This window comes from Rattus norvegicus, chromosome X, assembly GCF_021556685.1.
Source record: "Rattus norvegicus strain SHRSP/BbbUtx chromosome X, alternate assembly SHRSP_T2T, whole genome shotgun sequence".
Taxonomy (NCBI): Eukaryota; Metazoa; Chordata; class Mammalia; order Rodentia; family Muridae; genus Rattus; species Rattus norvegicus.
The window spans coordinates 39,546,014-39,559,614 of record NC_141554.1 but is presented as its reverse complement, the minus strand read 5'-3'; the positions used below and the strand labels follow the sequence as shown (position 1 = coordinate 39,559,614).

The 13,601-nt window shown below is 41.2% G+C and overlaps 1 protein-coding gene and 1 pseudogene across 16 annotated transcripts in view; both read right to left on the bottom strand.

Moving 5' to 3' along the window:
- The window catches only part of Reps2 (RALBP1 associated Eps domain containing 2), a 272,827-nt gene that overhangs the window by 217,882 nt on the left and 41,344 nt on the right, over nt 1-13,601 (bottom strand). The gene's annotated exons all lie outside the window — the stretch shown is intronic.
- Nucleotides 12,706-13,298, bottom strand: LOC147998200 (gamma-aminobutyric acid receptor-associated protein-like 2 pseudogene; annotated as a pseudogene).

Sequence of the window (13,601 nt, the reverse complement as noted above, 5' to 3'; positions counted from 1 at the left end):
TTCCTTTGCCTTATTAACATACTGGCGATGATTTATAACACAATGTTGGAAAGTTATTTGAGGCTGGAGATGTAATGAGTGGAAGAGCCTCTTCTTAGTACATGCGAGACTTTGTATTGTTCCTTGGTACTAAAATAACAGATACTAGAATGAAACTCAAATGCATAGCAATAAATAAAAGAGAAAGCCCTGTGGTAGTGAAATGCACCTATAATCCCAGCGCCTGAGAGGAAGAGCAAGGAAGACAGGAGTTCAAGGCCAGTTTGCACTACAGAGCAAGTTCAAGGCCAGTATAAAGGGGTGTAAAGGAAGGGAGAGAATAGAGATGATGTAAGGGGATGGGAGACGGGAGGAAAAGGAAAAAAATATATCAATTACTTTAAATTAGGAATTCTCCTATGGGCCAATTCTGCCCTACTGTCTGTATAAATAGGTTTCATTGAAAATGGGCATGCAAACACCTTTGCATGTTATCCATGGCCATTTTGGCACTACAATAGTGGAGCAGAACAACTGCGACAGACCATATGCTCTGCAGAGACTCAATATCTACCATCTGGCCTTTATAGAAAAAAAGCTAAACTCTGATCTAAAGAAAAATGCCTGCATAAAATAATAATGTCATATAGTGTACTAAATATAAGACAAAAATCATAGAACTTGGGTAGAATAGGTAGAGCTAACAGTCCTGCGCTGGGCATGGTGGCACATGCCTGTAAATAAATCCAAGCTACTTGAGAGGCAGAGCCAAGAACATGGAAGATCCACACTCAGGCTGGACAACATGGTGAGATCATCATTTCAAACAAGGAGGGAGTATGCTAAGAGCTGGGCATGGTAACAAATATCTACAATCCCAGCACTTGCATGGTAGACACAGAATCAGGATTTCAAGGTCATCCTCCATTACACAGTTTAAGTCAGCCTGGACAACATGAGACCCTAATTTTTTTAACAAAAAGATTGGAACTCTAGCTCAGGTATAGGATGCTTGGCTATCATGTAGGAACCCTATGTTCAATCCCCAGCAGTAGGACTGGGAGGACATCCTTGCCTTTTCCAGAAAAAGAGAAGAGAAACACTAGACAGTGGTACTGGGTTTTTTTTTTTTTAATCAAAACAGTCTCGAAATGTATGTTTTTAGGGTTTTTTTTTTTTTAAGTCGAATCACAACAGAATCACTTACCTATTAGCACAACTGGACAGCAAGCAAGGAATTACATATCTGATAAATCAATCACTCTTTAAAACACCCATAAGGGTTCAAAACCATCTACCCTCTGCTTTTCATTGCCCGTGAAGCCATGCCTTGCTGGTTTGCTTGCAGCTGGGGCCTGGGGTCCTGAAAGATGGGATTTGTAGAGCTGAAACTATTCAGGTTTGCCTTTGCCTCTTACTTCCAAAAGGCCATAGCAGTGAGAGCATTCATTTCTGCTGAGCAGGTTAATCCCAGTGCCCAGGTCAGTTCTAGTGAGCACGTGAGCACGTCACCAAGCAAAACTCATTAAAGTGCTCAGCCTGACGTACCAAGCGTCACTAATAACTTTTCCCCAAATGATGCCTTTGAAAGCATTCCTCAAAGGTGAAGTGTGTCAAAAGGTTAGCTGAAAGAGAAGAAGGCATTGGTACCTTGTCAGCCTCTCTTTTCTCACTTTTTAGATCCTATTGTCCTACAAACTGATACCAGTATGTAGCACAGAAACAAAATCTATTTTAATCTAAGAGAATTGGGAGAATTCCAAAGAGCGCTGACCTGAAAAATCTTGACAGAGCAGAGGAAATTGATTTTTTTTCTCAGAGCCATGCAAAGGATTAAAGTCAGATTTAGGCCAATAAAAGATTTATATTCCACCCAGGTCCCAACATAACATTATCTACACACACACATACAAAAATGCTTATGAACGACCATAGCTGACACACATCAGAAAGCCCAAAATAAAAGTCAGCTCTTAGGAATGCTACTCCCCAAAGCAGAAAGAAAATATATACATTCCATGAAACTTTCTGTGATAGAACATTTTCAGCCTTTCGAATGGATGCTTATAAATAATTTTAATCCTCACCCCAGCCCATTTTTAAAACAACTGCGCATGAAACCTCTGTATTAGAAAATAGTACTGGCCAAGTGTTTAAGATGGCCAAAACTACTTGTAAGATAGATAATAAGTAACTTAAAATTAAGAAAACCTCTAGCTTCCCAATTTTCAAATATTGAGCATCAACTCTGTTCCCACGCCACTAACCTATATAGACAACTATGTCATTATATCTTGTTTTTACTCTAACCTACATTAATTATGGTAAGCACATTGGGCCCAGCTACACCTAAAACAAAAGAGTATTGGCATCCTGCCCATCCATGACTACGATGGCCACCTACACTGGATGCTATGCAAAGAGAAAGCCTTCTCGTCAGGAAGGCACCTTTCTAGCTACAGGAAGATTAAAACCCAAACTGTCTCTTTCACAGTGCTGATTGCTTTTGTAAGTTTTCTTCAAATCATGGGTTTTTTTCAATCTCCCCTATGTCTAATAAAGGAAATACAATACACAGGGTGTCAAAGTAAGAGATAAAAAGCAAGAAAAGCTATCACTGTATAAATGAAACAAGACATTGGGACAGCAGGAGTCAAGAAGGTGAGTAAGTGAGCCAGAGCCCGGGGAAAATTGGTCATGGTCAACTGAACACAATTTGGAAAGAAAAAAGGAAAATGCTTGGAGGAAGTGAAAAGTCTTGTGCCCATGATTTCAATAGTGGTTAGAAGCAATGTGCTGATTCCTAGGGTGCAAACCATTCTCTTCTGTGGGCACATGATCAGACACAGTAAATCCTTGTACCCTGTTACAGCCCTCCAACTCCTGAAAGCTCAAAGCCAAGCATATTAAACAAAAGTACAGGTCATCTGAGTAAGGAAAAGTACCAGTTGACATTCTTAATTTTTAGAAAACATAACTTAATTTCCAATCTATATAGGGAAAATTTCAGGGCTAATGGTTCAAAGTCCCTTTCCAAGAACCAATGGAAGCAATGGACACACACATTAACTAGAAGTGGCTGACTCCTGGCCTTGCATCTGCACTTTGGCTGGCATTCATATGCATCCAAACAGCAGTAAAAAGGGTGACGGATAGAGCTCAGTTGGCAGACAACATGGCATGCAGAAAGCCTTAGGTTCGATCCCCAGACCACATAAAACTGGGTGTGGGAGCATGTGCAGAAGGAATGGCTTGAGTTTGCAGCCAGTCAGGGCTACATTTGACATGGTTGTGCTAGCACACCTCATTGAAAGACAACGCCGGGAACAGGGTAGGGATGCTTGAGAAGTCTGGAGATGCAGCTGCACAGAATCAGAACTTCTAATTTTCAATATCAAGTAGAGTAACTATAGCTGTCAGTGATTAAGTGTCCATTTAAAACTATCTAGAGAATTTTGAATGCTCCAGACACAAATTATAAACATGACAGACACATCAGTAACTATGAGCTGAGCTCACACACTGTGTATGTATACTGACATAACACTGTACAAGTATGTTTCAACTTAAAACAAAAATATATTTAAACCCCACAAATGAAGTATTTTAACCATAAATTTTATATTAATTATTTCATTTTCCCCATTTTCTACATATTTACAAAACTAAATTTATATTTTCACTCATGTTTTAGTCAATCTGAATTGTTTGACATAGGGTCTATGCTTCCCTTGCTATCTTGGAACTCTCTGTGTAGTTCACGCTGCCTCTACTTATAGAGATCTGCCTGCCTCTGCTCGCCCCACCAGTACCCAAGAGTGCTGTGATTTACCGGCATATACCACTACACCTAGCAAACCTGAATGTTTTAAAGTATCAAAGGTATAAAGATTGGAAAGGAAGAAGTCAAAATATCACTATTTGCAGATGATATGATAGTATATTTAAGTGATCCCAAAAGTTCCACCAGAAAACTACTAAACCTGATAAACAACTTCAGCAAAGTGACTGGGTATAAAATTAACTCAAACAAATCAGTAGCCTTCCTCTACACAAAAGAGAAACAAGCCAAGAAAGAAATTAGGGAAACGACACCCTTCATAATAGTCACAAATAATATAAAATACCTTGGTGTGACTTTAACCAAGCAAGTGAAAGATCTGTATGATAAGAACTTCAAGCCTCTGAAGAAAGAAATTGAAGAAGATCTCAGAAGATGGAAAGATCTCCCATGCTCATGGATTGGCAGGGATAATATAGTAAAAATGCCCATTTTACCAAAAGCAATCTACAGATTCAATGCAATTTCCATCAAAATTCCAATCCAATTCTTCAGAGAGTTAGACAAAAATTTGCAAATTCATGTGGAATAACGAAAAACCCAGGATAGCTAAAACTATCCTCAACAATAAAAGGACTACTGGGGGAATCACTATCTCTGAACTCAAGCAGTATTACAGAGCAATAGTGATAAAAAAAAAACTGCATGGTATTGGTACAGAGACAGGGAGATAGACCAGAGGAATAGAACTGAGGACCCAGAAATGAACCCACACACCTATGGTCACTTGATTTTTGACAAAGGAGCCAAAACCATCCAATGGAAAAAAGATAGCATTTTCAGCAAATGGTGCTGGTTCAACTGGAGGTCAGCACGTAGAAGAATGCAGATCGATCCATGCTTATCACCCTGTACAAAGCTTAAGTCCAAGTGGATCAAGGACCTCCACATCAAACCAGACACACTCAAACTAATAGAAGAAAAACTAGGGAAGCATCTGGAACACATAGGCACTGGAAAAAATTTCCTGAACAAAACACCAATGGCTTATGCTCTAAGATCAAGAATCGACAAATGGGATCTCATAAAACTGCAAAGCTTCTGTAAGGCAAAGGACACTGTTGTTAGGACAAAACGGCAACCAACAGATTGGGAAAAGATCTTTACCAATCCTACAACAGATAGAGGCCTTATATCCAAAATATACAAAGAACTCAAGAAGTTAGACCGCAGGCAAACAAATAACCCTATTAAAAAATGGGGTTCAGAGCTAAACAAAGAATTCACAGCTGAGGAATGCCGAATGGCTGAGAAACACCTAAAGAAATGTTCAACATCTTTAGTCATAAGGGAAATGCAAATCAAAACAACCCTGAGATTTCACCTCACACCAGTGAGAATGGGTAAGATCAAAAACTCAGGTGACAGCAGATGCTGGCGAGGATGTGGAGAAAGAGGAACACTCCTACATTGTTGGTGGGATTGCAGACTGGTAAAACCATTCTGGAAATCAGTCTGGAGGTTCCTCAGAAAATTGGACATTGAACTGCCTGAGGATCCAGCTATACCTCTCTTGGGCATATACCCAAAAGATGCCTCAACATATAAAAGAGACACGTGCTCCACTATGTTCATCGCAGCCTTATTTATAATAGCCAGAAGCTGGAAAGAACCCAGATGCCCTTCAACAGAGGAATGGATACAGAAAATGTGGTACATCTACACAATGGAAATTACTCAGCTATCAAAAACAACGAGTTTATGAAATTCGTAGGCAAATGGTTGGAACTGGAAAATATCATCCTGAGTGAGCTAACCCAATCACAGAAAGACATACATGGTATGCACTCATTGATAAGTGGCTATTAGCCCAAATGCTTGAATTACCCTAGATCCCTAGAACAAACGAAACTCAAGACGGATGATCAAAATGTGAATGCTTCACTCCTTCTTTAAATGAGGAAAAAGAATACCCTTGGCAGGGAAGGGAGAGGCAAAGATTAAAACAGAGACTGAAGGAACACCCATTCAGAGCCTGCCCCACATGTGGCCCATACATATACAGCCACCCAATTAGACAAGATGGATGAAGCAAAGAAGTGCAGACGGACAGGAGCCGGATGTAGATCGCTCCTGAGAGACACAGCCAGAATACAGCAAATACAGAGGCGAATGCCAGCAGCAAACCACTGAACTGAGAATAGGTCCCCTGTTGAAGGACTCAGAGAAAGAACTGGAAGAGCTTGAAGGGGCTCGAGACCCCAAAAGTACAACAATGCCAAGCAACCAGAGCCTCCAGGGACTAAGCCACTACCTAAAGACTATACATGGACTGACCCTGGACTCTGACCCCATAGGTAGCAATGAATATCCTAGTAAGAGCACCAGTGGAAGGGGAAGCCCTGGGTCCTGCTAAGACTGAACCCCCAGTGAACTAGTCTATGGGGGGAGGGCGGCAATGGGGGGAGGGTTGGGAGGGGAACACCCATAAGGAAGGGGAAGGGGGAGGGGATGTTTGCCCGGAAACCGGGAAAGGGAATAACACTCGAAATGTATATAAGAAATACTCAAGTTAATAAAAAATAAAAAAATAAATAAATAAAAAGAATCGACAAATGGGATCTCATAAAACTACAAACTTCTGCAAGACAAAGGACATTGTTGTTAGGACAAAACGGCAACCAACAGATTGGGAAAAGGTCTTTACCAATCCCGAAACTGATATAGAGCTTATATCCAAAATATACAAAAAATATACAAAGAACTCACAAAGTTAGACTGCAGGGAGACAAATAACCCTATTAAAAATGGGGTTCAGGAGCAGCTCTCGGCTCCCAAACCCCGTGGGAGAGAGACCTCACCGCCTGATCAGGTGGGCACTCCTGAGGCTGCAGAGCGGAGGAGACCACCAACACTGCCCACCCCTGCCCACATCCCTGGCCCAAGAGGCAACTGTATAAGGCCTCTGGGTTCCCGTAGGGGAGGGCCCAGGAGCGGCAGGATCCCTGCGCCTGAGACACCGCCAGAACCTGAAGGAAACAGACCGGATAAACAGTTCTCTGCACCCAAATCCCGTGGGAGGGAGAGCTAAACCTTCAGAGAGGCGGACACGCCTGGGAAACCAGAAGAGACTGCACTCTGTGCACATCCAGACGCCAGAGGAAAACACCAAACGCCATCTGGAACCCTGGTGCACGGAGGCTCCCGGAAAGAGCGGCGCAGATCTTCCCGGTTGCTGCCGCCGCGGAGAGGACTTAGGCAGTACCCCACGAGCAAACTTGAGCCTTGGAACCACAGGTAGGACCAACTTTTCCCCTGCAAGAAACCTGCCTGGTGAACTCAAGACACAGGCCCACAGGAACAGCTGAAGACCTGTAGAGAGGAAAAACTACATGCCCGAAAGCAGAACACTCTGTCCCCATAACTGGCTGAAAGAAAACAGGAAAACAGGTCTACAGCACTCCTGACACACAGGCTTATAGGACAGTCTAGCCACGGTCAGAAATAGCAGAACAAAGTAACACTAGAGATAATCTGATGGCGAGAGGCAAGCGCAGGAACCCAAGCAACAGAAACCAAGACTACATGGCATCATCAGAGCCCAATTCTCCCACCAAAGCAAACACTGAATATCCAAACACACCAGAAAAGCAAGATCTAGTTTCAAAATCATATTTGATCATGATGCTGGAGGACTTCAAGAAAGACATAAAGAACTTCCTTAGAGAACAAGTAGAAGCCTACAGAGAGGAATCGCAAAAATCCCTGAAAGAATTCCAGGAAAACACAATCAAACAGTTGAAGGAATTAAAAATGGAAATAGAAGCAATCAAGAAAGAACACATGGAAACAACCCTGGACATAGAAAATCAAAAGAAAAGACAAGGAGCTGTAGATACAAGCTTCACCAACAGAATACAAGAGATGGAAGAGAGAATCTCAGGAGCAGAAGATTCCATAGAAATCATTGACTCAACTGTCAAAGATAATGTAAAGCGGAAAAAGCTACTGGTCCAAAACATACAGGAAATCCAGGACTCAATGAGAAGATCAAACCTAAGGATAATAGGTATAGAAGAGAGTGAAGACTCCCAGCTCAAAGGACCAGTAAATATCTTCAACAAAATCATAGAAGAAAACTTCCCTAACCTAAAAAAAGAGATACCCATAGGCATACAAGAAGCCTACAGAACTCCAAATAGATTGGACCAGAAAAGAAACACCTCCCGTCACATAATTGTCAAAACACCAAACGCACAAAATAAAGAAAGAATATTAAAAGCAGTAAGGGAAAAAGGTCAAGTAACATATAAAGGCAGACCTATCAGAATCACACCAGACTTCTCGCCAGAAACTATGAAGGCCAGAAGATCCTGGACAGATGTCATACAGACCCTAAGAGAACACAAATGCCAGCCCAGGTTACTGTATCCTGCAAAACTCTCAATTAACATAGATGGAGAAACCAAGATATTCCATGACAAAACCAAATTTACACAATATCTTTCTACAAATCCAGCACTACAAAGGATAATAAAGGGTAAAGCCCAACATAAGGAGGCAAGCTATACCCTAGAAGAAGCAAGAAACTAATCGTCTTGGCAACAAAACAAGGAGAATGAAAGCACACAAACATAACCTCACATCCAAATATGAATATAACAGGAAGCAATAATCACTATTCCTTAATATCTCTCAATATCAATGGCCTCAACTCCCCAATAAAAAGACATAGATTAACAAACTGGATACGCAATGAGGACCCTGCATTCTGCTGCCTACAGGAAACACACCTCAGAGACAAAGACAGACACTACCTCAGAGTGAAAGGCTGGAAAACAACTTTCCAAGCAAATGGTCAGAAGAAGCAAGCTGGAGTAGCCATTCTAATATCAAATAAAATCAATTTTCAATTAAAAGTCATCAAAAAAGATAAGGAAGGACACTTCATATTCATCAAAGGAAAAATCCACCAAGATGAACTCTCAATCCTCATCTTCGGTTGGTTTATATACAAGTGTGCAATTTCTAGGCTTGAAAGTAAAATGATGCTATCTCGTGCTGGATAGAGGAGCCTTATTTTTTATTATGGCAGCTTGCTATTTTTGTAATATGATGATTTGGTTGAACACATTAAAGTACAGTAGTAACTGATCTCCCCCTCTTCCTGGATGAGTGAGGAGATGATTAAATGTTGATGTCAGCATCCATGAGCATATTCAGATGAGCTTCAGCTTCTGTTGAAAAGGATGCTGTGTTTGATTGTGGTCCGAAGCTTTGAAGCACTACTTGGCATCTCCTTCCTTGGAGGTCTCACTGTTTAAACATAACAGATTTGATAGCTTGTTGGTAAGGTGAGGTCCAGCTTGTCTCCACTAGGTCATCTTCATGTGAATCCGGTGGTTATACGGTTTTGTTCTAGGGATATTTCATTTTTTTAATAACGGTTTTAGCTGACAGTCATGGAGAGAATGAATCCTTAGAAGTGTGCCACTAGTGAAAGGAAATCCTGTCTAGAGTATGTTTCTTTACAAAGCTGTGTCACACCATCCTTTGGGCCCTCTGCTGGAAAAGTAGAATCAAGTCTCAAATAATGCCTTTTAAATTGTATCCTCTAGTATTATAGATGTAGGACAGTACTGTATCATACCTCTGTGGATGTAAAATAGCTTGTACCTGCTTTATGATACGTAGTAGTGACCGTGCTTTATCAGAGCTGTTTTTAATGATGTTGCTCAGAATGTTTTCTTTCCAGATGATGATTGAGAAGCTAATTTAAAAAAAAAATGGTGCCAGGTACCACAAGAGTAACAGAACTGTGCTGTTTTCTCGGGTTTTGTTTTTTTACTTTTTTTTTTTTAATGGAGTGTGCTGGATGTCTCTACAGTTTTGTTCAGATGACTGCAGAACCTGGAAAAGCTGTTGCTGCTGTTGATGCATAACACACTGCTATTATTGGTCTTTTTATATAAATATAAATATATATATACAGATATATAATTTGAATTTTTTGAAACTTTACCTGTGCTGTCAACTTTCGAAAAAAGTATCCCCGTTTACTGTGTTGAGTTGGCACTGTACAGAAATTAACAGCCATATTGGTCTAGAAATGTTGAACTTAAGTTTTTTCCATTTGTACAGGGGTAACACACTGTATTAAATATGTAAGGTCTTATATACGTGGGTTTGATTACAAAAACTAATAAAGTATTCTCTAAATAAAAAAAAATGGGGTTCAGAGCTAAACAAAAAATTCACAGCTGAGGAATGCCAAATGGCTGAGAAGTACCTAAAGAAATGTTCAACATCTTTAGTCATCAGGCAAATGCAAATCAAAACAACCCTGAGATTCCACCTCACACCAGTCAGAATGGGTAAGATAAAAAACTCCGGCGACAGCAGATGCTGGCGAGGATGTGGAGAAAGAGGAACATTCCTCCATTGTTGGTGGGATTGCAGACTGGTACAACCATTCTGGAAATCAGTCTGGAGGTTCCTCAGAAAATTGGACATTGAACTACCTAAGGACCCAGCTATACCTCTTTTGGGCATATACCCAAAAGATGCCCCAACATATAACAAAGACACATGCTCCACTATGTTCATAGCAGCCTTATTTATAATAGCCAGAAGCTGGAAAGAACCCAGATGCCCTTCAACAGAGGAATGGATACAGAAATTATGGTACATCTACACAATGGAATACTACTCAGCAATCAAAAACAGTGACTCTATGAAATTCATAGGCAAATGGATGCAACTGGAAAATATCATCCTGAGTGAGGTAACCCAATCACAGAAAAACACACATGGTATGCACTCATTGATAAGTGGCTATTAGCCCAAATGCTTGAATTACCCTAGATGTACAGAACACATGAAACTTAAGAAGAATGACCAAAATGAGGATGCTTCACTCCTTCTTTAAAAGGGGAACAAGAATACCCTTGGGAGGGAATAGGGAGGCAAAGTTTAGAGGTTGAAGGAACACCCATTCAGAGCCTCCCCACGTGTGGCCATATATATACAGACACCAAACTAGATAAGATGGATGAAGCAAAGAGGTGCAAGCCGACAGGAGCCAGATGTAGATCTCTCCTGAGAGACACAGCCAGAATACAGCAAATACAGAGGCGAATGCCAGCAGCAAACCACGGAACTGAGAACAGGACCCCCGTTGAAGGAATCAGAGAAAGGACTGAAAGAGCTTGAAGGGCCTTGAGACCCCATATGAACAACAATGCCAAGCAACCAGAGCTTCCAGGGACTAAGCCACTACCCAAAGACTATACACGACTGACCCTGGGCTCCAACCTCATAGGTAGCAATGAATAGCCTAGTAAGATCACCAGTGGAAGGGGAAGCCCTGGGTCCTGCCGAGACTGAACCTCTAGTGAACGAGATTGTTGGGGGAAGGGCGGTAATGGGGGGGAGGATGGGGAGGGCAACACCCATATAGAAGGGGAAGGAGAGGCTAGGGGGGTGTTGGCCTGGAAACCGGGAAAGGGAATAACAATTGAAATGTAAATAAGAAATACCCAATTTAATAAAGATGGAAAAAATAAAGTATAAGATAAAATTATAGAACTTAAAAATAAAATATTATTTATGTTTTGATAATTGTGGCAAAAGATCTTAACATGGAATCCAATGATTTCCTCTTGGTATTTATGGTGCCTGGTACCATTGTCTCCCACATTGTGTCAAGATTGTGATCAATAGAAAAGGGCAAAAGTAATAACGTGAGAGTTCCAAGGTTAAATCATAAAAGATAACTGTGAATTCTGCCCTACTGTCTCCTTTAGATCCCTGACTCTGGGTGCAGTCAGCAGTCATGTCATAATGACTGAACGTGCTCATGCAGCCATAAGGAAAGGCCCACATACTGATAAACTGAGCTTCTTGCCAAGTATGACTGAGTCATCATAGGACTGGATGAATCTTTAACCTCCAATCAGCCTTCAGATAGCTGCAGCCCTACAATACATCTTGATTGCAAACTCAAAGAACACCCTAAGCCAGAACCCCAGATTACCTTCTCCTGTCCTAGTTCACAGAAATGATATGAGACCATAGCTGTTTATTTCTTAACCTTGGAAGCTTTAAGATACCTTCCTCCTAAGACAACAGGCAACTGTTAGAAATCAATGTTGCCATCATGAAACCAATGTAGTGAATAGGGAAGAAGAGGGATCTGGAGGCAAAGAAATGCACTTCAAATCCTGGGCCAGCCAAATGTAAGCTCTATGGGTGTCTCCTATATATTTCCTTAATAAAAACAAGATGGCATGGGAATATCAATTTCAAAGAGTGTTGTAAAAAATGAAATAAAAAAAATCAAGCTATACACAAAGCATTTATAGTTCGTTTCCCTCCCTCCCTCCTCCTCTCTTCCTCCTTCCCCGCTTCCTTATCTCCCCCTGTCTCCTCCCTCTTATCCTCGTCTTCCTTCTTCCCTCCCCATCCTATGCAAGCACACACAACCTTCTTCCCTCCTTACCTTCAAGGCTATCCTTGAACTTACTGTACAGCCCAGGATGGCCTGAACCTCACTTCCTGATCCTCCTGCTAAGGGCTTGAATATAGGCAAGCACCATCATACCCAGCCAATTCCTGTGGGGTTTTTTTTGTTTTGTTTTGTTTTTTGCCTTTATAAGAGGAGGCTTTGTTGTTAATTATTTACCTTAACAGTCTCAAAAAGAACACACTAGCTCAGTGCAACATGATTTGCAGTGGGCAAAATCTAGTGAAGCAAGTGTTCTGATTGCTAAGGATTTCATTTGGGGGCTTTTACTACTTAGCCGTCTAACACTTTGAACATAACCCAGAGCCATGCAGCATCCCTCCTTTTCATTTTGATACCACGCTTACCTCCCTTCATTTCAGAAATATCTTCACTAAATATGATTCCCAGAGGACAGGTCCCATGGAGCATATAGCGATGAGGACAACGCACAAAAAAAAACCTGAAAATAAAATTCTGTATGATAATTTACTAATCTAAGGGGAAAAAACCTTCCAATATATTAAGAATAAATCCAGTTTCAAATACACTAGTAGGTCTGTGTGGAAGCTCTGAGAACAGCCAGTTATTTACAAGATATACACGGAGGAGGGGTGGAGGGGTCCCCTTAGCCAAGCAAGGGCCTCTGAAGCCGAAAGTATTCTCTCCGCTGAAGGCTACATACAAGAATCCATCTTCATCTTTTTCCTTCTGGTAAAGCTGTCCCATAGTTAGGCTGGACTATGGGACTGTCTTGGCCAAAAACAGGAAGCTCCGAAGGAAGCTAGATCCTCCTCCTGATGATTCACATGAACTGAGCCACAGTGATGTCAGATGGGACCAAGTACTTCCTTTTGTCAATGTCAACAATCTGAGAGCCGGAGATCACTGGAACCCGGTGTGGTACTTCACTCAGACCTTTGTGGATTCCAAGAATCTGTGTTTTGGTGAGTCTTCCTCCTTAAACACCCACCTCATGGTGGTGGGAAGCAAAGTGACCACCTCCCTCGGTTTTTTTAAGATGAATAAATGACTTTCTTTTTTTCAGAGCCTCAATTTATAAACAGAAGAACAATTAAATAATACTGATTCTTAGGGCAATCAAAAAAAGACTAATTTTCCATAAAGGCAAGGGATGGCCTCAGGCCTATTGCCAGACCCTGTCACACAGTTATAAAACAAAGGGTCATCCCTGTGCCAAGGGGCTTTATTCCATTTCATCTTTTCAATATCCTTACATTATTATCTAGGCTACACTAATGTAGGGTTTCTCAACCTTAGCACTACTGACATTTGGCGTTAATAATTATTTATTTTGGGAACTAACTCCCTGGACCT